At 38.5% G+C, this 27725-nt stretch overlaps 1 long non-coding RNA gene across 1 annotated transcript; it reads left to right on the top strand.

The window, feature by feature from the left end:
- Positions 1-284: 284 nt before the first annotated feature.
- LOC146442464 (uncharacterized) lies at positions 285-24739 on the top strand. Its single transcript, XR_014849612.1, has 3 exons — positions 285-342; positions 12816-12947; positions 22274-24739. It is a non-coding gene; the product is annotated as an uncharacterized LOC146442464 (long non-coding RNA).
- The last annotated feature ends 2986 nt before the right edge of the window (positions 24740-27725 follow it).

Below are 27725 nucleotides of genomic sequence, written 5' to 3'. Positions count from 1 at the left end.
TCAGGTATCACACAATTTTTCACAAGAGGAGAAGATTCAGCCTCATTTCTATCTGCTGGGACTCCCCAAACCTCTGTTCCTCCGAATTTCTGTATCTGTAGCCTATGGTCCCACGAGACTGCTGCAGTGTGTGCACATTCTCATGTCACTGAGTACCTTGAACTTTGTGCCAGACATAACAAAACTCCTTTTTTTTTTTGTGGTTTAACCTCAGTCAGCATCTTAGCCCCACACAGACAGTCTTAGGAGTAAATATTTACCACTTACTGAAGCAATGGCTAAACAAAGCTACACTAAAAATAATTCTTTTTCTATGAGGGGATTAGCCTTGGAATATGAAAGGTAATTAAATTTTATTACTAAGAAAACATTTGCTTATATCCTAGATTCAGGCACAAATATGGCTTTTGGCATGTAAAGTAGTTAAAGCTTGGGAAAAAAATAACCTAAAACAAACTTTATCAGAAAATTTTTGATTTTTGTACAATGGCTGTTTGGGGGGAAAAAAGTCTTCGCTTGAAAAAATTTAAAAATCTTCTTATCCAGAATCAAATGAGTGAGACACATTTTGCATTTTTTTGAGCAAAAAAAGTGCAAAAATACCTCTTTGGCTTTGGGAAAAAACAAGTAGATTCAAGGTGCAGACAGAAAGGTCTTCTAGGGTCTGACAGTTTCCAACTTAAAGCTTGGATTATTATTTCAGCTAGCTAGCTTTTAGGACACTTTGTATATTCTCCTGGGAGAAGGTGAGAGAACTAGAGGAGGATAAGTGGTTTTATCCTTTATTTAAGCTGAAGGTTGTCCCCATGAGGTGATAATCTTATTCACTTGTCATCGTCAATCAATTTATGATGCAAGAGGGAAAGCTGTAGGTGTGGGCTTTTAAATCACTGAGTATTATGTGTCTAGGAGCAGCTTTGGCTCTATAGGAAAGTACTGTAGCTTCTTCAATTGGCAGCACTGTCTATAGAAAGAAACATGAAATCCTCTTTCAAGCCTGTCTCCTTTAATTATAATCTTCTGAAGGCTTTGCAGATAATAGTTGCCATTTCTTTCATAGTAAATTGAGTACGAGAAATCTGTGTTGGCTTCCCAATGCCCAAGACAAATAAAGTCTTCTGTCTCCCCTCAGAAGCTTTGTCTCTCAACTGAAATGTGCTGCAATTACATTTGCTGCTGTACAGACTTCCATTCCTCATTTGAGGAGGTGAGGGGAAATACAGACCCTCAACATCCCAAGAGATTGATTGTTAGGAAATCAGTAACAGTACTGCTGAATTTCTGTGTCTTTTTTTTTTTTTTTTTTTTGCTTTGAATTGCATTACTGCTTTTCCATAAAAGCTCCAAGATTTTCTGTTCTACAGCTTACTGAATTTCTTACCACAAACTATCCCTTAAAAGCATAAAAATGTAAAACTGTTTGTGGTGGTTTAAGACCAGCAGGAAACTAATCTCCAAATCAGCCACTTCCCTTCTCTCTTCCCCTTCCAGTAAGGGAGGCACAAAACAGAGACTATGGGTTGAGATAACAATCTCCTGAAAGCAAAAAGCAATAGAATAAAAAAATGCTCAATAACAACAATATTAATACCAAAAGTAACAAAGAGAGCTGTTTTACCCACAAAAAAGACATTTACCACCAGGAACAAAAACAAGATCAAGATTGTGTCCACACTGCACTAAACTCTTCCCCCATCTCTACAACCAGGACAAGAATCTATCTGACCCAAGCTCCTGTGTCTAACTGGGCACCAGCAGACCCAAAAAAGAGTAAGACCAGGGCAGACATACTTGCCCAGAGTATTCTCTTAGCCTTTGAATATTTTCTGCTCAAGGCATTTCCTGAGCCTAACAGGAAATACCAGCCCTCAGAAAATTTCTCTTCCTCAACATTTCCTTTCACAGTTCCAGCTGTAGGAGATGTGTCTGCATTATTTCCGTGGTGCTTAAATCCATGACTAATGATGAGAATGTGATTAAGAAAGTGGTCTCCATGGATGTACTTCTGGAGTTTTTCCATCCCTAGGAAGAATTGAACCCAATTTTGGCAGTCATGACTTCTGAACTGGGAACAAGGATAGTTCTTCCATTTCCAGGGGTGATTTCTCAAAGGTAGAATAATATAAACAAAGAATCATAGAAGCACAGAATAATTTGGGTTGGAAGGGACCTTAGAGGTCATCCAGTTCCAATCCCCTACCATGGTCAGGGACACCTTCTACGAGACCAAATTGCTCAAAACCCCACCCAGCCTGGCCTTGGTAACCTTTCATCTCTGCTGGACAGCAGGCTGTGGGCATTTTCCAACTACAGATACTCTTACGCTTGGAAAACAAGATTAGAAGAACAGGGATTTTTTCCTTCCTTTCCCTTCTCAGTAAGCACCAAGAACAAGGGAGCAACAGCACAGAAGCAAGACATCTACCACCAGTGACTGGAAAACAATTAAATTGCCTCTCTGTTTTCTCTAAAGAATCATATTTATGTTTAATAGAGATTGACTGATTTTTTTTTTCAGTTAACTTTGAACGTTAAAACATTCAGACTTTAATTATTTTTTTAAAATCATACATGTTGGGATAAAACTGACCCTTCTAAACTTGTCAAGCTTTTAACAGCTGTCGCAATGTGTATCACATATTTGTCAGAGAAAAAGATTTTCTAGTCAAGTGATTGGAGTATACTGAAGATTCAAATCTGTGAAATTTTAAACCTTTAATAAAATATTAAGAATTCCAACAAAATAGATATCTGTATTTGTGTAATTGTGTCGCAATTTGAATTCAAAGACAAACTTATTCTAACACTTTATTTTGGATTATCAACTAGGTCTCTCCAAGGGAAATCTCAAACACCGTGTAAGATTTGGTTTCCTCCCCTTCCACAGACTTCCTAGTTGCCCTGTCATGTTTCATATTCTCAAGCACACTCACATGCACCATATGGCTTCACATAGAGTTGTAAAAATGTGGTGATCTGCAGTGAACACAGCATCATTGTACTTGTTGTCAATTAAAACAAACAAGCAAAAAAAAAAAAAAAAAAGAACCCAGCCAAGGAATCAATCAACTAACTAAATACAACCTAACATACAAAAAATATATTATTTTTATTTTTTGAGTTAATGAAGCCAAGAAGAGACGCAAGGTTAAGGGCTGCATGGTCCAGGTGTAGTTAGTTTGCTCTAAAGAGGAATAACCCTGAACAATATGGACACATGGCCATACCACTCGCTCTCCTCAGAACCAGGGATCATTCTCTGTCTGCCATTTAATCTAGGAGTAAACATTCAATAGAAGTAGTTTAGAAGGTAAGGATACCTTAATAAGTCACAGGAGCAGTCTGAAACCTGCTTTTGTTTGTGTATGCCACAAGTAACTGGGTGTATTTCCACCAGCAAAGATCCACATGCTTGTCCAGAACTGCCATTCTCAGATTAAGAAATTTTTTCCAACAATCTTGCCAAGCTGTTGGAACCAAATAAATTGTCTTCAAGAACTCTCTGTTTCTCTGTATGGAATGATTTTAAGCAAGTAGCATAGACTAAAAGCCTGATTTTTCTGTCTTTATAGTGAAGGAAAAGGAATCTTAACCTATATCTGGCATTAATTTGGTACATTTTTAGTATTATCGTGATTACATTTGTCTTGGGTAAAAGAGCCAGATTTGTGTTTCTTGTTGTGATATGTTGGTACGAACTAAACATTTCACTGTAGCCATCCAGACTGTTTCCCCATGTTGGCAGAGGACAATTTTTCTTGTTGGCAACTATATGGATAAGACTTTCCAGAAGATAGTATGTCCATAAATTTCTTGGATACTGTCTTTTACATTGGCTTTTTATTTCTCATTGAGACATTTCCAACTCCCTGTTTTGATGCTGGCAAGCTATCACCTTGCCAGTCTATAGTGGTTTTAGCTTTGGGTGTTTTTGACAGTGGCCATGTCATTGATAAAGGCTGAGTGTTTGAGGGAAGAAAAAAGTGATCAAAAATCTTTATTTGTCTGTACACTCATGCTTGTATTATAAATCCACTACTTCAAAATATAGAGATGAACCATATCCTGTAGATAAGTTTTGGATTTGTAGACCTCAATTTGTCTAATCATTCAAACTTATGAATGGAGACAGACTTTCCTTCTTCCAATTCACTGTTCTCTCTGCAACACGGAGGTTTTCAAACAATTCCTATCTATTGGAGTGCAAGTACAGAGACATCATTACCTGCAGCAGGTTATATTTTGCATGCCAGAATTTTAAAAATCCCCCCTGATGTTTCAGTGGTCCAATGCTGAGTTGGATTCCATAGGGCTGCAGAAAACCTCACACAGAAGATTTCAGCTCTGTAAAGGTAAAGCAGCAGAAGGAAAATCCACATCAGCATGGCAGCTTGAAGGTGGCTCATAAGAGATGTCTGCTGCATTAGAATTTGACCAGAGCTGCAGAACCACAGCAAGGGTGAGGCAAGAGGGTAGTCCTAGTTTGTGGTGCTGATACTGATACCTTAAAGACCCTAGAAATGAAACAGCACACTTTCAAGATAATAGCATAGGAGGTAATATGAAAACTGGTATTTATTTATAGTATTATTAACTCCAAGGGGCAGATATGGAAGAACGTCCACCAAAGCCCCCCACCCCACCCCAGGATGAATGCAGTTTTATAAGTTTAGCAAGTTAGCATACTTGACAAGAATTCCCAATTAGAAGCAACGGTGATGAGGTAATTCCCCCTTCCAGTTCAACATTTTTCTGGAGCCCCACCTTGGTACTAGCTGTACTTTGTTTATGAAAATATGTCTTGAAGAGCTGTTTTCAACCATGGTACCAGGGAGAACCAAGACAGGATAGGGGCCCTTAGAGTGTGTTTTGTCTTTCTGCCTAGGAAAAGGGGATGGGAAACTACTGGTATGAGATACTCATACAATAATAGGCTACAGAGATACAAATATATGTGTAATGAATACAGAAAATATATAAAAGAAAAAAGGCAAAAATCAATGGCCATCAATACACACTGCACAGCAAGGAAGGAAGACACAGGACTGTAGCTGTCACAGTGCTGGCCAACAGGTCAGGAAATCCAGACCTGATGGGTGGATGCAGCAGTATCTGCTTAGAAATCAACAGATTTCACTGGGAAGTGATATCTGAACAGTGTAAAAATGAGGCATTTCAGGTACTACAGGTCAGTGGTGTGCAGGAAGGTCAGAGCTCACATGGGCTGTGCAGCCTTTCTGGGATCTTGGGAAAGCATCTGAGCCTCCAGACTGCAGCACAGTGCCAGAGCAACACTGCCAGCAGTAATGAGCTTAAAGCCCGGCTGGGAATGTCCTCCTGCTCTGTGGCTGCACTCCTGTGAGCTCCATTCACACATCCCCCAGATCCCGTGGTGCCATCAAGTCTCTGTGTCCTGACAGAGCACAGGTTCCCCTTCATCTTGTTTGCTGCTCCTCTCCCTTAGCAACGTGCAGAAAGGCAGCTGGTGGGAGAGTTGTTTGTGCTGCTTGGCATCAGGTGAGAGCTCCTGTGTGCCACAGAGAATTACACACCTTTCAGCAGTTCCCTGAGCAGTGTAAAGTGGCAGGAAGAGGGAGAGGGATTCTGGCATGTGGCCCCATGCACTGTCATCCTGTTGAAAAGCTTGAGCTGGAACAGCCACTGAACCCAGGAATGAACAGGACAATCCCTCTGGGGTGTTAGGGATCATATATTATACGAGTTTGGAACAAAACTCTGGAGAAGAGCCAGGCAGAGTCTCTTGGAAATGGGGAAAAAAAGTAGATAAAGCAAAGATTTGGGATCTTGCTTTGGGAAAAGACTTTGGGATTTTGATAAAAAGCTTATACAGTTCTGACAGGATTTTCTCCATCCTGATCTCAGCAGCTGTCTACTCCCCTGTTTCCAGCCTGCCTGGGTTTATCCTCCCAGCACTGCTCCATGACTCTCCCTAAATCCTTCCCACCTTTCCTACTTCTTTATTCCTTGTCTCAGAAAACATAGTTTTGGAGACATCAGGAGCAGGGAGCTACAAATAAATAAATTAGTAAAGGAGATGAAAAATGGTGAGTGGAAAATTACAGGGCAAATGAGCCTCTCAGGGAAACTTTCACTCTTAATGCCTGAAGAGGTGATAAGTTAAGTGGTATTTAGTTTCCTTATTCTAGGCATATTTTAAAATTCTTTTAGATAGTTCTCAAAAGACATATCATTGCTTTACATGAAACACAGTGGGGAGATTTTACCAAAACAATAATTTTTGCTCCCATCTTTTCTATCTTTAACTCCTACAGCAGCTGAGACTCTCACCAGCTATCTAGTAGCTTAATTTACTGTAATTTAGTCCTGCCTTGCTTTTGATGGCTTAATTACTTTCTAATTATTTTTGACTGTGGGAGGAAACCAGGTGAAGGCAGAAGAATGAGCTGTTGTAAATTATTTATAAAGTTACAGTTTCACTCCAAAATCAAGGGTGTCTCTTGCTTGGTATTACATGCAGAGTGATAATCCAAACAGACAAGGGGGGAGGGAAAGTTGCATTATATGCATCCCTGTTTGGCCTGAAGAGGTGATTGAAGATCAATTAATTTATTGCCTGTCAAAAAGTAAGTTCCTTTCAGATATAGTAGACCAGTCCTTCCTGTCAGCCCCCAACAGACTCATACTCTTTGTAGTTCTATTTTATTATAAATAAGAAGTCCTCTGTTGCTGTTGATCTTATTTCATTCATGAGTAACAAGAACAACAAACAGATTGAGAAATTTCTTCACTGCAACATCAAAAGTTATCAGCCAGCAGCAGAAGTATATTCTGAATTCAGAGTTCTTTTCCAGAGCAGGGTCTCATATATGCCTTTTTTTGTTTTCCTCTTTTTTTCCAAATATTAAATATGAGTCTGAGTTACCCAATATCAGCCATATCATTATGTTTGAATTTTCATAGGAAATCACACCCAGTCTGTTTCAGAGCAAGGATTTTCTTTCTAGGTTACTTTGCTTCACACCAGTTACTCCTAAGATTTCCATGGAAGTTTGAAGTGTGCTTTCATTGGACAATTCTTCCCTCCTCCTGTTCTCTCCACTAGCTAAAGTTCCCAAGCAAAAAATTCTCCAAACTTCATAAAACAATGGAATATTTTATCTTTCATAAAGCAAAAACCAGCAGTAGTAATTCATTTTATAAAATGAAACAATTAGCTGTAATGTTGTGCAGCATACAAACATTTTCAGTCTTCATCAGTGTATGCAAATGTCCATCTATATCTAGAAAGATATACAATATGGTTATGTACATAGACACGTGGAAAGTTTGAAAATATAAACTAATCTGTGATTTTTTTAGCTTTAAACAGAAAAAAAAAAACCCAAACCAAAAAAAGCATAGATTATGGTATAGGTATTAGCCAGTAACAGCACATACATAGACACAAACACTTTCTGACAAATAATGTAATATTTTGGTGCTTGGCTCATTCACATCCAAGAAGACAAAACAAGTGCATTGCAGAAAAAAAAAAAAAAAAAAAAAGTTAAAACTTCAGGCATCAGGCTCCAGGCCAATGATACAGATTACAAGAAAAAAAATGAGCTGCAGGCCAAGCATTGCTATGTTTGCCAACTTTGACATATTGGGTGACAGCACAATACATTTAGCCCTAATCTAACACATAATACCATTATAATTAAAATCTAGCATATTTTGCACAAGGTCACACTTAGGTTTATTGACCACTGTGATGCTGGAAAAAGATTTATGACGATGACTTGAAATGTCTCAAGTGCTAAAGCAAATAGATGTAAAATGATTCCCGCTTGAAAGCCAGATAGGTAATTGTCCTTTTCTTCTGTGATTTCTGAAGAAATCTCTCTTTTTCTGATGGCTGTGATGTACCAGTCAGAAAATTCTCTGTGCCATTATCAGTAAGCTGAAGGTTTTTGAAATGTCAACTATAAAGTAAGGCTATAAGTGTGTTAAGGTTTTTTTTTTTCCATAGGTAGCAGAATTTTGTAGATATTTTAAAAGCTTCAGGACACAAACAGAAAATATTTTTTTCTCCTGCCTTCTGATGCAATTCCTTTGAATCCCTTACTAAACTGAGCATGGATAAGAAGTAGTTTTCTTTTTCCATTCTTAATGGAGACAGAGTGGTTATGCTGTAGTTGGTTAGGACTGAGATGGAAATTGAGTAGGACCTATGCTGGCTTTGTGCAAGACTGGTATTTGGAAGCTGCAATCATAATTGAAAAAGTTTGAATTCTCATTTAAGTGTAACACTTTTGTCACTTTAGCTTGGTGTGTAGGGCTTAAAATCAAAGCAACAATGCTGAATATTTTTCTTAAGAAATATTAATCTTACATTCAGCTTTGAATTTCATCAGAACCTGTCAGGGTCTGCTTCAACCAATAGAAATAACCAAATTATAATGATAGTTTGGTCTCTTTTTCTATGGTTGCACCCTCAGCAACAGAAGAGAAAGCAAAAAGCAGTTAATTTTCTAGCAACCATCCAGTTTCTTTAATAAATTTATAATCCAGTGATAGTGGTTGTTAGTATAGTTGGGTTTTTTTTCGGGGGAGGGGAAGTTTTACCTTTCAATATAAATATACAAAACCACAAAATACTCTTTAATCAAATCTGTGTGACTTAAGGCAGTAAGAATGGATTTGTTTGAGATGATGCCACATAAAATTAGATATCTACATGCTTGTGTCTGTAGGCATTATGGATATTTTCTAACATCTAATGTATCTGCTGACTGCTTAAACCTTAATTGTACTCAGCAGAACTCTAAACAACTTGGTCGGTGGATTTTAGACAACATCCTATAAAACATTTTGGTTTATCTTATAAAACATTTTGGTTTATCTTAAGGTTTACAGAGACTGTGGTTTAGACTGAGCCCTCAGTTTTTGTTGCCTATGTCTAGATGTCTAACATATTTTGCTAAAGGCTGATGTTCTACTTGGCTTCCAGATCTGGGAAATGGTGAGGCTGTCTGAACCAAAAATTCATAGAATTCACACCAGCGCATCAAGTTACCTTGCTAATAACAATTGTGTCACAACAGTTATGTGTTGAAAACTCCCCATTTGCAGGCCATTAGGGTCAAGGGAAAGGAGAGATCAAAGGAAGGAATGGAAATAGCATAGCAAAAAAAATCTTTAATTGCTAACCTCTGTCTAAGGCTAAGAGTTTTACTTAAGCAGTTACAATGCTCACCTGCTATTAAGTAAATTTTAAAACAGTCATAAATTGTTACATTTCTGAGTTTACTTGAGTAACTTTTTAAGTGAACTTAAAAAAAAAAGGTGAGAATAATACACAGGCTAAGACAGAATGTTCATGCTTGGGAATTATTATTTTTCAGAAAATAAATATGCAAATTTTGTATACCTTAATTTCAAGCCTTGGTCTTGAGACAGCTTCAAAAATGTTCCACCGCTGAGACAAAGAACTTAATAAAATTGCCTTCACAATTCTGTTTATTCAGGGACTGAATGTTAATGGAAGGAAATGTGGAATGTATCCAACATATGGACCACGCCCCCTTGACTGGTGGCCACAGCTACAAGATGGCTCCAAAGCAAAGCCCATATGGATGGTCTAATGCTAATCATTGAAGGTGAAGGATGCTGGATGGTTGCAGGGGAGGTGTTGTTGCAATTCTGAAACTTGCTGGCAGGAAGGCACTGTAAACAGAAATAATGAAGCATTTGGTAATGTCTAAAAGCAGAGAAAACTGAGAAATTGTGTTAAGAGAATTAAGGGCATTGTCAAAGCACCAACAGTCCAGTATGCTACAGATAAAGTGACAACACAGGAATCACATGAAAGATAAAAACCATCAGAGAAAGCTGTAATAACAACAGAGGGCTTGGACACAAGCTGCTGCCTAAACTTGGTTTCAAGCTTCATTTAAATCTCCAGGGAAATTTGCCTTGTTTAAGCAACTAAATTTCTTGGGATAAACATTACAGATTTATATTGCTCTGTGGAAATAACAGGCTTCTCTGGAGGGCAATAAACAATGCCCAAATTATATCTTCCTAAGAAACATTCCCAGATGAATCTCTATTGGCTAAACTTTAACTGTGTAATCCTGCCATTCAGAACAGCTCCTGGCAGGAGCAGGTCAGAAGTAATTAGGTCATAAGTAAACTTTGCAGTAAGTTTGCAAAGCCTCGGGACTGAGACTCATCATCTTTGCTCTGTCTGAACTTTTCCTGACCTGGTTGCAGCTTTGTTGAACTTGATTTGTCTGTGACAGCAATTTCTCTAATTAACCAGGTGTCTGTAATTAATTTGATTTACTTTTGTTTATCATGAGTCAGAGTTTTATACAGGTGACAATAACAAGCAGTTGTTCTATGCAGAATGCATTAGTTATGATTAACACCATGATGATAGATAGAGAAATGCAGGTCTTGTAAAACAGGGGAGACCTTGAAAAGTGGAGACATGGATGGAGCTGAGGATCAAGGGAGGAACAAATGTATAAAAGCATGTTACAAAACATTAAAAATTACCCTAGATGGATCGTGGAGAAGCCATTAATATCATATTAATCCCAGTGTAAGATTCTGGGTGCTGCCAACCAGCTGTAGCATCCCCATCAACATTGCCTAATATCTGAGGTACTAATGCCTAATGTTTTTTAATCACCCACGAGGCATTGAAAGGAGCATTTCAGACTTTTTCCACTGGCATCACCTTTACTTTCCCTCGTGATCCCTATGTAAGTACCAGGGAATGGTTGGCAGAGAGAGGGCTGAAACAGCCCAGTGTGGAAGATGTTCTTTGCCCAGCTTGGAAAAAGGAGTTAAAAAACTTTGAGGGATTTACCTTAAGAGGATTTTTGAGCATTTCATTAGCAATGGAGTACTGTGAAGATCTAGGCAGCCTTGTAAATATGATTTAGTGAAAATTAAGACTCCAACTCATTCTACATTTAGACAATAACTGACGTTAAAATTATGAGTATGACTGTTTCAAATTGTCTCACAGAAAGAGAAATCTTGATCCAGATTGACTGATCTAAGACCCAAACCATTTTCAAAGTTTACTTCTCTTTACTGGAAGCAAGGTCTGAGATAACCAACAAAGACAGCCCCTTAAAATGCTAATATTGGTTGAAATTAATCCAGGTGTAAGATTGGCTATCAAGTTAGGTTCTGGTGAATTAAGGCTATGAGGATGTCAGCAGTGCTCAATATGGTGGATTACTTGCTAAAGTCATTATAGAGGTTGAAGGTTTAGCATCATTTTCCGAATAAGTGAAAGTGTGACTTTCTAGGGCAAAACTTTTAATATGATTGAACTCCATGTATATTAAAGGATGATACAATGAAGTTGTCTCCAATTTTATAAGAATAGGTCTATTTCAGTGTGATATTAACCAACATGGCCATTCAGTACCCTGAGGTTAAGTCTTGTGATCTGTTCACATCCTGGTTTACATCCTACCTGTTCAGAGCAAAGATAAATCTTGCAGATAACCCAGGAGGAGATAGAAATTTCATTCTGTCTTAGGAATACTGGAAAAAGGTTTTTAATGCACGTAAATGTATATCTAAGTCCTTTGTTTCTGTCTCTAACTCCATCTCTTTACTATTTCCAATCATCATATTTTTAGGTAATATACTAATATTTAATTTCTTTTCACCCCATTGAGCAACAAAACTAATAGAAGAAAAAACAAGGAAATAAGAACATGGGAATGTAACTCCCATTTGTCTTCAAATCTTTCATTAATCATTTCCTTCTGTTTCTAAAAGATGTCATATATGTATTCAAAAAGAGATTTATTGTTACTTGAATCACATAATCTGATTTTTCATGACCTTATCACAGACAGTCTTACAATGGCTCTGGGTATGTGAACAGTGATCTATGGATGTATTCAGTAGTGCAGCTGAGATTTCCTAGACCAATGATTAATGGTGGGTTCAGGCTGTCCATTGTACATCCTCTGCTAGGGCATAAACACTGTATTCCTAAGTCCAGAACTATGCTATAAATGTAAAATCATAACATAACTTGGTGTCATAACACTGTCAGGAGCTGTTAGCTGTAATTAATTACCATTTATTTTAATGGAGTTAAGGTGTAGTTAAAGCAATAGGAACAGATAAGTGTAAGACCTCAAACTAAAACACTCAGTGGGAATGGTTGTTCAAGACAAGGGCCACCAAAAAGGAGCAAAATTAATACTTTACATTAGAATGCTCTTGAATTCCAAGAATTAATATTTGAATCTGAATCCAATACACTTATCAGATGTTTGAGCTGCCTGAGTTCTCTTTCACTGTTTTGCAGACAAAACCCCTAAATCAGTCCAGCCTTTTTAATAGATTCTCTCTTTCTCCAAGACATAGTAGTGGGGCATCCACAGCTTTTCTGGTCAAACTGTTCCAGTATCTTATCACTCCCCTCACAAAAATATTTCTTCTTTATGTTTAATTTAAACCTACCATCTTTCAGTTTAAATCCATTGCCCCTTGCCTGTCCCTGAATTCCTTGGTGTTTCTCTGTCTTTCGTTCAAGTTTATTTTATATGTTGAAAAGCCATGATAAGGTCTTCCCAAGATTTCTCCTGGCTCAAGAATTCCAGATTTCTTGGCCTTTCTTCACAGGAGAGGTGTTCCTGTCCCTTGGCCATTGTCATGGTGCTCCTCTGGAACAGTTTGCACAATGTCCATGTCTTTCTTGCACTGGGATCTCCTGACCTCTTAGTCACTGGGATGGAGGTCTTTTGATCTTGGAGGATGCGATACTTCAACATTAACCATCTTTTCTGGGCCTCCCTTTTGTACAGGGCTTCATCCCATGGGACACTTCTAAGGAGATCTCTCTCCTCGTCCTCAGGATGCTGAACTCCACCATCTCGTGGTCACTACAGCCAGGGGTGCTTTTGCTCTTCACACCTCTGATGAGCCCCTGCTTAACAGTGAGTGGGAATTTGCCATGATCTTTAATGACAGCACACAAACATGTCTAAACATTTAAAATCAAAGGCAGTTTTGCAATTTCTTCTTGATTTCTGACTGAAATGTTTAGCAGCATCAGTCCCTGTAAAAGCCCTCTCCTAGTAATAAATATTTTTGGAATGCTGACTTCCTATTTCTCAATAAAACTAACTCCTACATTTAATATTGCAGAGGGTTTTTTCCCACTATTCTTAGGTTTTCCTGCTACCTTTTCTCTTCACTTCTGAATAATTTCCTTGTTCTCCCAGAATTCAGTGCTACAGCAGTCCAAGTGGTCTGACCTGCAGATTGCTTTTTATATTTTCTATCACATTGATGGAACAAGGATAATTACAATATAAAAGAATATCTTGCAGCTATCCAAAAGTCCCCCCTCCAAGTCAGTGAATATTTCCTAAATGCCTTTTATTTATACTGAAGGAACAGCTTATGGAGTGAGTGGTTTATTAGACAAAAAAATGAAATAATTAAATAATATTTCACCTCATTTCACACAGAGGGTTAAAGCACATAGAACTAAAAGAGTAATGCAAGAGCTTGAGAAACATTGATTCTTAAACTGTGAGCAATTAAAAGCACTACAAACTTCTGCTAATCTAGATCTCATTCAGGGTCGCAGGGTCTTGCTCTGAATATTATAGTACAGTTAAATGTAGCTGAGAGGCTATTTAATCCTTGCAGAGAGATATCATAAAAATGATAATAAAAAACACATGAAAATTTGAGCTTAAGCAGGAAATTATGATCTGGGAAATTTATAGAATGGATGAAAAGAAAGTTCATGTTCCCCTTACTTTTTCACCAGCACTAAAGGCACAGGTATTTCAGAGTAAAGCCTCAGTAAAAAATACAGGGATAAGAATTAACTTTGTTCTATGTATGACTTGGAGTAATTCCAGATTTCACAGTACCATTGCTGATCCTGGTCAGATTGGACCCATTCCCTTGCAGTGGTAAACTGTGATTATTAATTTCTCTTTAAAAAAGAAGGAAAATAAACAAAAGTTAGCTGCATCCTTCTATTCAATTTTATGTCATCTACCAAAGTGAGGTCATGCTTTTAAAATGATTTTATGACACCATTTTATTGGTAACAACATGTTACAATAATTATTTGGCTGATAAACAGATTTATTCCACTGTCCTATGCTGATGCAGAGCAGACTGTAGACACAAAGAAACATAAAAGTTAGGAGAGGAAGTTTGTCATCATCATGGATTTCACCTGCATGTGTCAGAGTTCCCAGTAGTAACCTTAACATTTTGTTCTTTTATATCTATTTGTGGGAATGAGCATTCAGGTGAAAAAGTGAGTAAGCAGTGAGCAAACACTGACATCCCTCAAGTAACAGTGCCTCAGCACAGCTCAGCTCTACTGACAACTGCGTATAATTCCTCACGCAGGGTCAACACACGGCAGGAAAGGTTGCTCGGAGGATGGAAAAAAAATCTTTTTTTTTCCATATGGGGCTCTGAACAACCTGATCTAGTGGGTGGCATCCCTGCCCATGTCAGGGGGGTTGGAACTGGAGGAACTTTAAGGTCCTTCCAACCCAAACCATTCTGTGACTCTGCGATAGATGAAGGCTGAGAGGTTGTGGAGGCTATGGGAGAGTTCTTCCCACTCACAGTGTGGGTGACACTCAGCTCAGAAGTCCTCCATGCAGTTTGCTGCTGCTGCTTACTGATGCCCTTCAGTGCAATTCAGTACTCAGACCATGAGAAAAATTGCTGCAGTTGACTGAGCCAAGAGAAACCAATTATATTAATAATGGGAATATTCTGAAAATATGTTCTGCTTCGCCTAGCTTTAAATGGGTCTGTTTTCCATAGTTCATCACATTTCCTGCTGTATCCAAGCTGATTACTTCATAGTTGTTGGGGTTTGGAGTATTTTTTTTGTTTGGTCGGTTTTTTTGTGGAGTGGGGGTTTAGTTTCTCTGCTTGCTTTTGGTTAATATAGACCTTTCCAAATACTGTGTTATTCAAATAAATCTATCAATATTTTTGAAAACACAAAATACTTCATAAAGCTTTCATTTTTCATCTAATTATGTAATTGTTAAAACCTCATTAAAACTGTGCCAGGAAATGTGATGAAAAAGGGAAAATCACTGTTATTATTATTCATAAAATATTCTCAATTTTTGAAAAATATCTTCTTTTCTAACCAAATTTGTCTTGCATGAAAATTGATGTCTGTTTTTTCATCTACTGTGGTGTAGTTATTTATTGCTCACTTCATGTATTATAAATGATAAATTGCATTAAGCATAACAGAAAAAAAGATAACAGTTATCTAAGTATAATTTTGCTTTAGAAGAAGATATTGCCACTGCACTGAAATGATTTTTTTTTTTCATTTAGCAAGGTTTAGTAGATTATTTTAATTTTTGCAATGCTGTCCTAAAGGAAAACAAAAATAATTACGCTATCAGGTTTCCTGTTAATTAAGTAATCAAATATTTATTGTCATAACAGTTTTCTCATGTTGAATTTTTTAATATAACAGCTTACATTATTGCAGTCTGGTCTATATAAACACATCCTTATCTTATCTCAATCTGTGACTAGAAGGTTTTATTTCTGTTATTGCAAATTGTTGTTTTCCTCCATTCCTCAGATCAGGTAAGTATAACGTTTGTTTCTTTATTTTCTGTTGACACCCTCTTACACTCAATTTCCTTTCCAATCCAAATGATGCATATTCTCAGCCTGCTTCCTTCACACTCTCTGAGTCTGCCAGTTGTGATTATTTAAAATAAAATTAATTATTTTACAGTGTTTTGAAGTGGACAGGTTCTGTTCTCAGTTCTACTTAGCTTAAAAAAAACGAAACTTGAATAAGACCAAACATGCCACCCTGTACAGCCATGATCAGATAGAATGTAATTCTGTTTGCAGGGTGCATTGACACCTTGGTTTTGTCTAAATTCTGTTTGAAGTGTAGATATGATGCGATCTTTTTGGACTCTACTATGATTTTTATTAGAACTGAAAGAATTTATTCAAACTGAAACTGAGGTTTTTGGTTTTTTCATGAAGTGATTTCAGGAAAAAAAAAGTGGATTATGAATTTTCCGCTTTGCTACCTTTCTTCTATTTCTCTACTTGGTGTCCCCCCAGTTCTGCTACTGCAGTTCCTGGGCTGCCATGAGAAAGGTACCTGAGAGCTAACCTGGGCTTACCACGTGTGTTATGGGGTAAAAGGAGAGTCAATAATATAGATAAAAACAGCCCCACAGGCAATAGTTGGACAGAAGGAATGAGAGGACCTAGTGGAAATGAACACAGCCTGGGACATTTGGTGGAGAGAGGACAGGAACCTTCTAAAAACTATTGAAAACTGGTGCACTGACTGTGCTCTCCAGGCTACAGTGGGCATTGGTCTTGACAAGGAGGTGCTAGATGTTACTGCAGGTTTTTCAAAATGTTCCTATTTTTCAATGAGAGAGGATGAGTTCTCCAGGGCCTGAGCTGTCATTTTTGTTAAAGGTTGAGCAGCCTCTAACTGACACACTGAGATAGGTTCTGAGATTATTTCACAAGTTTTGAAAAAGTATATCCAAGTATTTGCCTGGTTTCTTTTTTCTTTTTGCTGTGGTGGTTTGTGTGGCTGTCCCTAAAAATCTGGATTTATATGTACACCTCTTGTAGCCAAAAGCAGAGTATGTCCTGCATGCAAATGATGCAAAAGTTTTTCCTAATGCTGCAAAGAGTCAGAATCCACAATTTGGAAATGAGAACTATCCTAGTAGTTTTCATGGGCAATAACCAGGTGTTAGGGATAATGCTATTTCCCATTAGTTTGCTCATCAGAGTACAGAAGGAAGGATAAAGGTTGAGTTTACACTGAATCGTGGAGTGCACTTCCCAAGATGGAAGTCAGTTCTAGTCTAAAATGAATAAAATTTAGAAGACCAATTCACCAGATGTGCATTTGTATATTGATTAGGATGGAGACAATAACCAACCAAATGTATGCAGCATATGCTACCAACCCTAAGCAAAGCTCCAGTGAGGCAGAAGTTCAAATGGAGCAGCCTCAGCATAATATTTGAGACAGGGATATTTATACCAACTTGTTTATGACTTAGAACACTACAGAATTACCCAATCTCCATCTGCTGATCTCGGAAGCAGACGAGCAGAAATAGCAGAGTACCAGACATGCAAACCATCTCTACTGGCATCTGTGTGCCATTCATGAAAAAGGAAGTACAGAAGACAAACACATATCCTGGTGATGATATGGAGGAAACAGACACCAAAATAGGCCTGAATATCACATCTTAAAATTAGGCTAAAAACATGCCAAAGACTCTAACAGGGCCCTTAATAAAATTGTACAAATTTTGCATATCACAACAGCTGTGGAAAGAATTGTAAAAGACTAACAGGCAGAAGAGACAAAAACGTGTAAAACAGTAAATAGCAGAGGAAAAAAGCCTGTACTGGGAGATACAACTTGTCAAAGTAAACAGCTGAAGTATTTAAAACAAGTCACTATTGGGAAAAAAAAAGGTGTTTCTGATCTTGTTTTCCTAATTGACACTTCACTTTTAAAAATTAGGGAATGTTTTTCTACTTACATGCAAGTAATTAAGAGAGATGTGCATTTCACTTGTATAAGGTCTCTGTGCAATTTGCTGTCAGAGTGATGGGACATTACCTGGATACAAATGTAATCTACAATGATTGTAAAATAGATTCCAGGCTACCAGCACTGTTTTCATGGATGTGCAGTGTTGTATCATGATTTTAACACTCTCTTCTTGTTTCAGTGAAGGTATAAGTTTAATTACTAAAGCACTAATTTCATTGTTAAAATTGAACTCAAGTCAAGAACACAAAATTAATCATAAATTACAACTGACCTTTGATTCATGTGTAGTATCCAAGACCAGAGAGTTATTTGGAGACTAAATAATCCCTTGTTTGAAAGAAAATAGATTCCCAGGTTCAGCATATGAATATGTAAAGCAATTTATTCTGAGACAGTGTCATGTCTTTCATCAGATGAGAGTCATCTCTCTCATCAGATGAGATAAAATGTACAGCAGTAAAATAATCTGTAAGCATGTCAGTAATAATAAACTGGTAACAAAAAAAAAGCTATTATAAAGCCTTTCATCCACTAAGAATTATATATTATAATTCTACTCAGAACTTGTATTAATTAAAACAGTTTGAACCTGGACAAAGTAAGGAAACACAAACAGCAAGTTTTAAAATTAAGCAAGAAATGTTTTGACATCTATCAGAGTTCTTTCTAAGGTCTAGAAGATGGAAGTATCATATATATCCCCACCCAGTTACTGCACTTAACTCTCCACATACTACACCTACAACAGCAGGAAACTGGATACTGGGGAAAATGAACATTTGCTCTGACTCAAGTACTGGCCATCCTTATTTTAGGAAGATCTAATCATTGTTGAAGCAGATGGCATCTCTCTATTTTCTTTACACACTGGGCATTTTGGATCAACTCTGAAAAAAAGAGATCTTTTACCTCCAAAATGGGTCGAAAGTAGTTAAGCTTCAAGCTGCTGCTACTAGAGCTCCGCATTAATTTCCCACTAAAATCTGAAGGCATGGGAATTTCTTTTCTGCACCAGACTGCAGGGATTTCCATGGCCATTAAGACAGAGATCCTCCAGGGAAGGACCTCAGTTTTAATAGGATGGAGCAGCTGAGTGTACAACATACACCTCAGTCTGAGTAGGTTTCAGAAACAAGGGGTAGGAGTCATCAATCTCACCTGACTTTCAGCACAGGCACCTACAATTTGAACTGGTTATTTGTGCTTCCGTTATCATCACCAGAGATCTGATCAATTCAGTTAATGGAGTTTAGGATGCAATTCCTCTGAACAAATGTAGGCATCTGTTTAGGATGAGATGAATCACACTCTAAATTCCATTGCCTCTATTACTAGATCTTCCCTGGCAGTAAAGAGAATTGAAAGTGACTTGCTGAAATGCACATTAGCACCCACATTTAGTCAGATAAATCCTGTCGTAAGGGTGCCACCTGAAGAACTCAGTATTACAAATGTTCCAACAATTTGTCTAACCCAGCCTGATAGGACTGAGCAGGTCACCAAACAGCAGCTCTCTTTTCATCTCATAAAGACAGAGAAAGAGGACTTTCCTCTAACTTATTTCCTCTGCAATATGGTAGAAGAAGAGGTGACACTTGACACGTAAATTGGGAGAAATTACAGCACATAGCTACCTGCAAAAAACAGAATGGCCATGTGAAAATCTGAGGTCAGGCTCTCTCAGAGAAGCAATACATTGTGTTCTGACTTCTCCAGGGGGAAATTTTCGCCTTTTGAACAGGACTAAATAACTTTTAAAGGTTTTACCACATATATGCAGCTGCCTTTAGAAAATCAGGCCAGCATAATTTCCATCAGGCCAGCCTGCATTATAGCGTCCATGCCCATGGCATAAACAGGGTGAAAGTGTTGCTGAAAAATTATATAAATGCAGGGAGCTCTGAGATGCTCTGATCCAGGGATCTGAAGTAGCACATTGTGTCTGACAAGCTGAGAGTCAAGCTCTTAGCCCAAATACTTCAGCATCCTGTGCCACAGAGTGTGGCAGATTTAAGCTATATTTGTGCTCCCATGACACTTGTACTGATCCATACCCGATATCCCTTGAGGGTTGTGTAAATTGCACTGCCTGATAAACTGGTAACAACTCACAGTTCAGCTGAGCATGTTGAAAACTCCTGCTCATATTCCCTTAGGCCATTCAGTCTTATTGGACATGAATACCAGCAGAATAATTTCATCTCTGTTTTCATCTCTTTCTTCCCCCTCCATTTATTTTTTCTCCTTAATTCAGGAGGTAGTAAAAGAAATTGGAAAACACTATTCTTTCAGCTGCCACATTCACCCTCATTTAATATGTCTATATTTTGAATACTAGAAAGACACTGGAAGTGAATACCAATGATTGTTATGCTCATTAATGCTGAAACAAACAAACAAATTTTAAAAATAATATAATAGTAATAATAATAATAAGAATAAATAAATAGCTGCTGAGGTATCACTGGATGTACAGGGATATAAATATCACTCAGCATTTAACCAGAGCTCATCTTGTCTGGTGTAAAAATCCAATAAACCTCCTCTTTAAAGGCAAGTTATTTACAGTGTTTTTTCTCCCTTAGGGGATACATTTACAAGCTCGATGCCAATAATTCTAGGCAGGAAACATTGTGATTACATCTGAAAATACTGTTCAGCAACAGATGAATTAGCTGTCCCCTTTGCTGGCAGATAACTCTATTTGTGTTTCACAGCTATTGTTTTAGTTAAAAAGTAATTTTTAACAATTTATTAGGGATTAGAAGAATGGAGTATCATAGATGCATGGAATAACTGTGTCTGAAAAGGATATCTGGATATTTTGTGGCTCAACCTACATCTCAAAGCTGGTCTAGCTTCAAAGTTAATTCCACAGATACCCAATTAGAGCTTCAGGGGTTCCAAATATTTTTCAAAGACCAGTAACTGTCATTAGGTCAATATCTAGTAAGACTCATTCGTATAAAATTCTTTTGGGTTTGGCATCCAATCAAATTTCACTAAAGGAAAAACTGACTGTAGAGGGCACTGCTTCTGCAAGGAGTGGAACAAATTTCACATCTGGTTTGGTCTTCCAATGATTTTGAGCTTCCAGATTTGTTTCTGGAATGCATTTCTGATTTGTACTTGGCAAAAGGGAAGATTTATATGGCAAAAACTAAAGAAGAACCTGTGAGTACGAGCATGGAATCTAGACTGAATATTGGTTGGAGTCCTGAGGAAACCTTTCTTTACTGAATTTGGATTTGATTTCATTCTTAGCATGCAAACCTTAAGGGTGAGATAATGATGCCGAAGGTGTCTCTAAAAAAAAACCAAACCAGTTTCTGTTATTCACATCCTAATGAGAAATGCACGACGAGGCAGTCTGAGAATCACTGGGGAGCAGCTACATGACTACAGCTGCTTTCATTATCCTTATATCCAGTTTCCAACTGTGCCACAGGTGCACTTGGAAATAAACCTAGTCTGAAGGCACATGATGAGGATTTTGAGCTAATACAAGAGCAGAATGTAAATGCTCTGATGCTGAGTAGTCATTCCCAAAATGCAGGTTAGGTTGTAGTAGAGGTTAATATCAGAGTAAAGGATATGAGGGACTTTTCTTTTATAAGTCAAGATTTAGGGAGTGGGGGAAGCTTTTGTGAGGAGAGAGCAGGGGCTGATCCTATGTTGTTCACAGTTGGCTCCATCTGGTTCCAAAATGGTCCAACCACTGCCCAAAGGCTGCTTCTTCAGCAAAGCCGGTGAGGTCTCTTTGGCAACACATTTTAAAAGGATTTAAAAACACTGTGGCAGCTGTTAGAGGGGAGTGAGAAATGATGTGAGGGGAAAAAAAATCTTCCTTTATATGTTTTCTTCTGTTGTCCTCTGGAGGAGGAGGAGTGAGGCAGTGGCTAGGTGGGCATACTGAAGCCAGCCAAGGTCAAACCCACCACAGGGACTCTGAAATAAGCTTCAAGAACAGAAAATTGACCAGTGGCATAGATTAACATAAAGCTGTTTCTGCTGATTTTCTTCAGAATCAGTCCCTTCCTAACCTTAAAAAAAAGATAACAAATGTCATGAAACCACAGTCCTTTTGAAGTCTCCATCACCAGTTCTGTCACCTCAGCTGGTGCCAGGTAGTGGGATTTTAAAGGTTATCATCCTGTGCTATTAAATACTATCTCCACAGTTTAGAAACAGGAAATGGTGAAGTGCAGGATTAAAACCTCTTTTGATATATAGTAAAGAAAATTAATATAAAAAACGACTACTGAAATTCAGAGACTTTTAATTTGTTTTGGATAAATTGAAAGCACTGCACATGATACACTTGAGTGAAAATAGGTTTTTTACCTCACCTTTCTACCTTCCTGGAAGCCAGGAATACTGAATAAATCTACGCTTTCAAGAAGTGACTCATTTTTCTTTTAATTTACGAAGTATGGTGTGAAATTCTTGCTTGGTTCCTTTTCTGAAGTCGCAATTCCTTTTTTTAGTCTTAGTTCCTCATGCTTATGGTGATGGCTTATCTGCCAGAAAGAATAAAATAAATTATCTAGAAATGTGAGGGAATTACCTACAAGAATGGAAAGGAGATACCTGTTTTGTATCTACAAAACACAATACCTCAAACCCTTTACTCACCTAAGAATAACTTACTCACTGGATTAATCTTCCTGATTTAGACAGTGTCACAGCATGAGCAAGGAAGACACAGGAGAGGAACTTTTGCAGGATTGGGCCTTCAAGTGACCCTCAATGGTGATTGGTTTCTCCTTTGGCAGTAAACTTTTGTGAAAATAAATTGCCCAATCTACAATTTGTCCCTGTAGTGTTCCACTGTTTACGGATCATTTACAACACTCTTGTGGGCACCTTGCTAAAAGTACTTTGAAATATCAAAATGGACATTATTTGTGTAATAAGGTTTGGGGTTTAATAGCTTCATTCACACATGAGGAATCACAGGCTTTCCTGATAGGCATCTATTAAACAAATGGTTTGCAGCCTCTGCTTGAGAGAAGAAAAACCTTTGTATTACTGCTCTGGACTAAGATTAAATAGGCCTTATGTCTGAGCCGGAGATTTTTTTGTAGCAAGAAAAAGCAGCAGTTTTAGTACGATGCTTTTGTTAGGGTGATGACTGAAGTGGAAAGTAATCCATGCTGCTGTCAAAAAGAAGAAAGGGATTGGCAGAAAAGTATAAAAAAATAAGGAAGCTTAATTCCTGAAAGTATGTCCTTAAGTCTGATTTCCAATTTTATTAATGTTCTTGAAGTTACAGGTTGGTCATCAGGAGAATTTTCTACATTCCTGCTTTTTCCTTCTTTTTAGCAGTCAAAAAATTCTAGTCTTAACCCATCTCTGGCACCAATGGCACTTACCAAGATGGGAGAGCAAAACTATCTCTTTCAGGTACAGAAGCCATTTTTTGTCTATATTATAAATCCCTTCACTATATCTTTTCTACTTAATTAAATAGCTTGAAGGAACATTCATGGGTTCTGAAGTTTCATTCTACCTACAGTGAAATTGTGATTAACTTTGGCATGATTTTAATCTGGGACAGCCTTAGGTCAGCCTCATTTTAGGCCTTCATGCAAACTTGAAATCATTCCCAGTTGGCAGTTTGGATGTGGCTGCTCTGATCTGGAGGCTAAGAGAGTTTTACAGGAAAAGCAGAGGCCATTCTGTTTCACTCAAATTTAGTGCCAGAGGGAAATTCTGATCAAATTTATTTTAAATAATTGATGGCTTGCTGCCCCAGTTTACCATATAAGCTCTTAATACTGTCACTTGTTACAAAACCTTCAGAGATTTTTTGGCCTGATTCAGTTTTTCACCCTGAGCTATCTACTGTAATTTCAGATGGTTTACAGTATCATGCTTGGCTGCCACTTTCCAGAAGGGCTTAAGTTCTCTATTGTGTTTGCCAGTTCAATGTGAAGGTTTCTGGCAACTTTAGACAACTTAGGTGGTGACAGACTTCTTTGCATAGGAAACTGAATTCCAACTCTGGTGAAAATTCATTCACTTAACTAACTATAATGGAAATACACTGTTTGATTTACATCTTAAACTGCTTTGAATTTCTCTGGTTTATTTTCACTGAAAGCATATGTCACTGCAGAATGGCACAGGTTAAATGACAGATCTCCCTATCTCCTTAGCTCTCAAACATATGTGATATTTTACATGGCTTTACATACCAATATTTAGGCAATAGCCATGTTTATATGCTTTTGTAATAGTTATTTTGATCTGAAGCTGAATTCTGTGACTGTTAATCAGAGAGCTTGTCCTGAAAGAGACACTAAAAATCATTGCAGTGAACAGATATGACTGTGTCCATGCTAACAAATTTATAATGGACAGGTCAATGGCTTGGGTCAATTTGCACTTCATTGAGTAATGCCTGAGGGCAGTCAGGAGTTGAGTAAGATCAGGGACTGCTGTAATTAGGCACTTAGGAAAGGACCTTACTGTTTTGAGTAAAGTGACTGTTTTATGGTGTGGACAACAAAGCTGTCCCAACCTGACCTTTGTTTCCCTTAACCCTGCTCAGGTGACAACCCCCAGTGGCAGCTGGAATCTATCTGTCACTCAAATTGGATTCAGGGGAGACAGATAACAACATAATAGCCAAGGGCTAATTTAAACAATGCACCTGCTTAACCTTAGTGTTCCTCAAGGCTTGACTCTAGCCAGGTTTGGAAGAAACTAATATCTGTAGTCAGTATGCAAATATAACTGAGTCAATTCTCTCACTCCATGAACAGTGGACATAGTGTGGCACTGGGTTGAACATCAGGATCTCCCCTTGAGCAGTGACACCTCAAGCTTACTCCTCAAGGCCAAGAAAATTCTTATTGTGTCGAATACTCAGTGAATTGGAAAACTTTGAAATCTGAGATAAGTGATAAAGGATTGATTGCACAGATATAATCCTTTAGACATAATTACTTGATCAAGTCTGGGATTAAGTCTGGATCCAGCTATACTTGTACTCCCCACTGAGAAGGAATAGAGAATGCATGAGCCAATGAAAAGCTCTCCCTGACAGTCTGACCCCATCTTCAATGCAGTAAACACTCAAGGATGCCTTGCCATTGAATTGTGTTAAATCACTGTCACATTCACCCCCAACTTTGTAAAATCACTGTTTCATATCAATGTATGTGCTACTTCTCTCTTATGGGTGTGTGTATTTTCACTTGCAACAAAGCTGCTGGGATAAATGATCTCAGTGCCAGAGAATGTACTTTATTCTGCTTTATTTACCAGTCTGGGTGTTTTCTCTGTAAAAAGTTAAGCTACAGTTTTGTGTCTCAGTGAAAGCAATGTCACACCTCAGTCTCTCTGTGCCACAGGATGGTCTCATTGCCTTTCTCTTCAGGCCCCTGAGTAACTTTCATTTTCATCTCCTCCTTCACACCAGTGCTGGGGCTTGTTTGGGCTCTCAGAGAAGCAGTTCAGAGAAAGCTGTACATTTTTCCACTGTACTTATTTTCTGCGTCACCTGAGGGTTTCATGCCCACAGAGATCACACTTATGCAAGTGTTTTCACAAAGGAAACAACCCATGGGTGCATCAAGCCACAGAAGGGAAAAGGGAAAGAGTATGACTAGAAGACATTAAATCAGTATTTCCTTAATCCATGCTGTCACAGTGCAGCCTGTGGGTGCAGATACCCTACAAGTCTGTGCTAATTTAAAAATGGTGGTGCAGCAGTGAAGTGACTGAAGTGATGTCCCCTCCTTCTGCTTCAGCTGTGGGAGATTTCAGTGATGTGATTTAGCCTCTCCACCGGGTGATCCAGATCAAGGGTGTGCTGATAACTATCTCTGCCTGGTGGGTTAACCTTGGCCCCCTTCCCTGGTCATGCTTTCCCTCCCCCTTTTCACCAGAAGAGGAGAAAAGAGGGTGGAAAAGCTCCAGGACTGAGGTAAAGACAGGGAGATTATCTGCCAGTTACTACCATGGGCAAAACAGACTCGACTTGGGGGAAAGTAGCTTAATTTATTGTCAGTCAACAGAGATTCAGATAGTAGGAAATAGAGACTAAAACATAACTTTCCCACCAGTCCTCTCTTCATTCCTTCACTCCTCACTCCTCTTCCCCAGGCTGCAGGGCAGTCTCTGTTTAAGAGGGGTCTCTCCAGGCCTGTCAGGGGGGAAATCCCTGCCCCAGGTCTGAATCCCCTTCTGCCCTCCTCTTCAGCCACCCCTTGGAGTCCCTCTACTGCTGTTCCCTTCTTGTCTCCCTCTTCCTCTGCTGCTGATGCAATTAGCCCTTTCTGAAATCTGTTTCCCCTGTCTCCCCCAGCTTGGCTGTGCCCTGGGTGGGTCACTGGAGCTGGCTGGGACCTTCTGTGTCCAGCACCCTCTCCCCACAGAGCAGACACCCTGCAGCCCCACTGCCAGCCCCTGGGCACAGACACCTACTACACAGTGCAAAAAAGAAGATCCAAACAGCTTTTTTGGGGTCTGAAATTTTGTAAAACACCTCACATGGATACAGACTACCCTGGAACCAACTGGCAGAAGCAGTGGCCCCACTACCAACTAATCTGGTTAATTCAGCAGGATATTACAACAGGGAATACTTTCCCACTGAATTCTTGGTGCTGCCATTTTGTTAAAGCTTCCATATGACAGGGAGTTGCCACTTTATGAAATGTCATCTTGTGCGTGTTTTCATACTGCCCTTGCATTGCCTGCCACTGACACCTCCCAGTAGAACAGATTGCTGAAAGCTCCACAAGAGTTCAAGGCCAAACAACCTGGCCTTGAACATTTCCAGGGTTGGGGCATCCACAGTTTCTCTGGGAAGCCTGTTCCAGTGCATCACCACCCTGTAAAGAATTTCTCCCTGATATCTGCTATAAACCTGCTCTCTTTCAGCTGAAAACCATTCCCCCTCATCCTATCAATCCTTGCCCTTCTCAAAACTCCCTCTCCCGCTTTCTTGTATGGCCAGCTGTAGATTCTGGAAGGTGCTATAAGGTCTCCCCAGATCCTTCTCTTCTCCAGGCTGAGAACTCTCAGCCCCAACTCTCCCTGTGTTGATAGGAGTTCCAGCTTTCTCTCTGATCATCTTCAGACATGAAAAGGTCATGGACCTGTTGGAGATCACAAAACTGAACACAATAACCCTGGTGGGGTCTCACCAGAGCAGAGCAGAGGGGCAGAACCACCTTCCTCACCCTGCTGGCCATATTGCCTTTGATGCAGCCTGGGATACAGTTGGTTTTCTGGGCTCTGAGTGCACATTGTTGTATCTGTGTATTCCTTCCAGGCTCCTGTCTTTGCTTCTAACCTCTGCAGGCTTCATTTTCTCATTTTTGTTCTGTGATTCCACTTTTAAATAATATTCTAAGTACTTTTTTGGTGAGTTGTCACAGTACTCTTTCACGAAAAGGCCTGCTACATGTGTTTCAAGGGCTACAGTGTTGGTTAAGTATAACTTTATAGTTTGAAATGGATATGTCAGCTGACAACCTTTTTTAAGTATCTTTATCCATATTCTATATTCATCATTTATGATGTGGAAAGGCAGCTGATTCTCTCCTGAGATTAGCAGTATAATGATCAGTGATAGATGAACTTCAGTTCCACAAATCCCTGTTATGAGAAAGCCATGGTGTTGAAAAGGAAATGAAGCTGTGCAAGAACCAGGCAGGCATATTAAATGAACACATACTAACAAGAAGAACATTGTTTTCTGCACATGGTTACTTCACAGACCATATTACATACAATAGCTGACATTGAAATAGAACTTCAAAAAGCACACAAAGTTTGTGTAGTCTTACATTCTGTCAGGAACAGCTGGAGGAAAAAAATGCTGTAAGTGGAAGAAAAGAAATTATTCAACTACTTTATCATCAGATGATTAAGATAATTTGGTAAATTGTTTCAGAACCATTAGAATAATCATGAAAATCTGCTGATAAAAATGAAGAAGTCTAAACCTTCAAAAGCAGACTAAGTCACTAAAGAGCAGCCTCTTCAGACTATTTTCATGGTTAGGATTGCTATCTTTCACTGCAGCCCTTTTATGACATTCAGTTTCAAATACTGTGGTTCACATGAAAGGAAAATACATAAAATAAGTGAATAATTAAATTGGGCTCCGTAT

The sequence above is a fragment of the Lichenostomus cassidix genome, chromosome 2 (assembly GCF_008360975.1).
Source record: "Lichenostomus cassidix isolate B80296 chromosome 2, HeHo_3.0, whole genome shotgun sequence".
In the NCBI taxonomy this organism is placed as follows: Eukaryota; Metazoa; Chordata; class Aves; order Passeriformes; family Meliphagidae; genus Lichenostomus; species Lichenostomus cassidix.
This window is presented reverse-complemented; position numbering and strand designations above follow the sequence as displayed.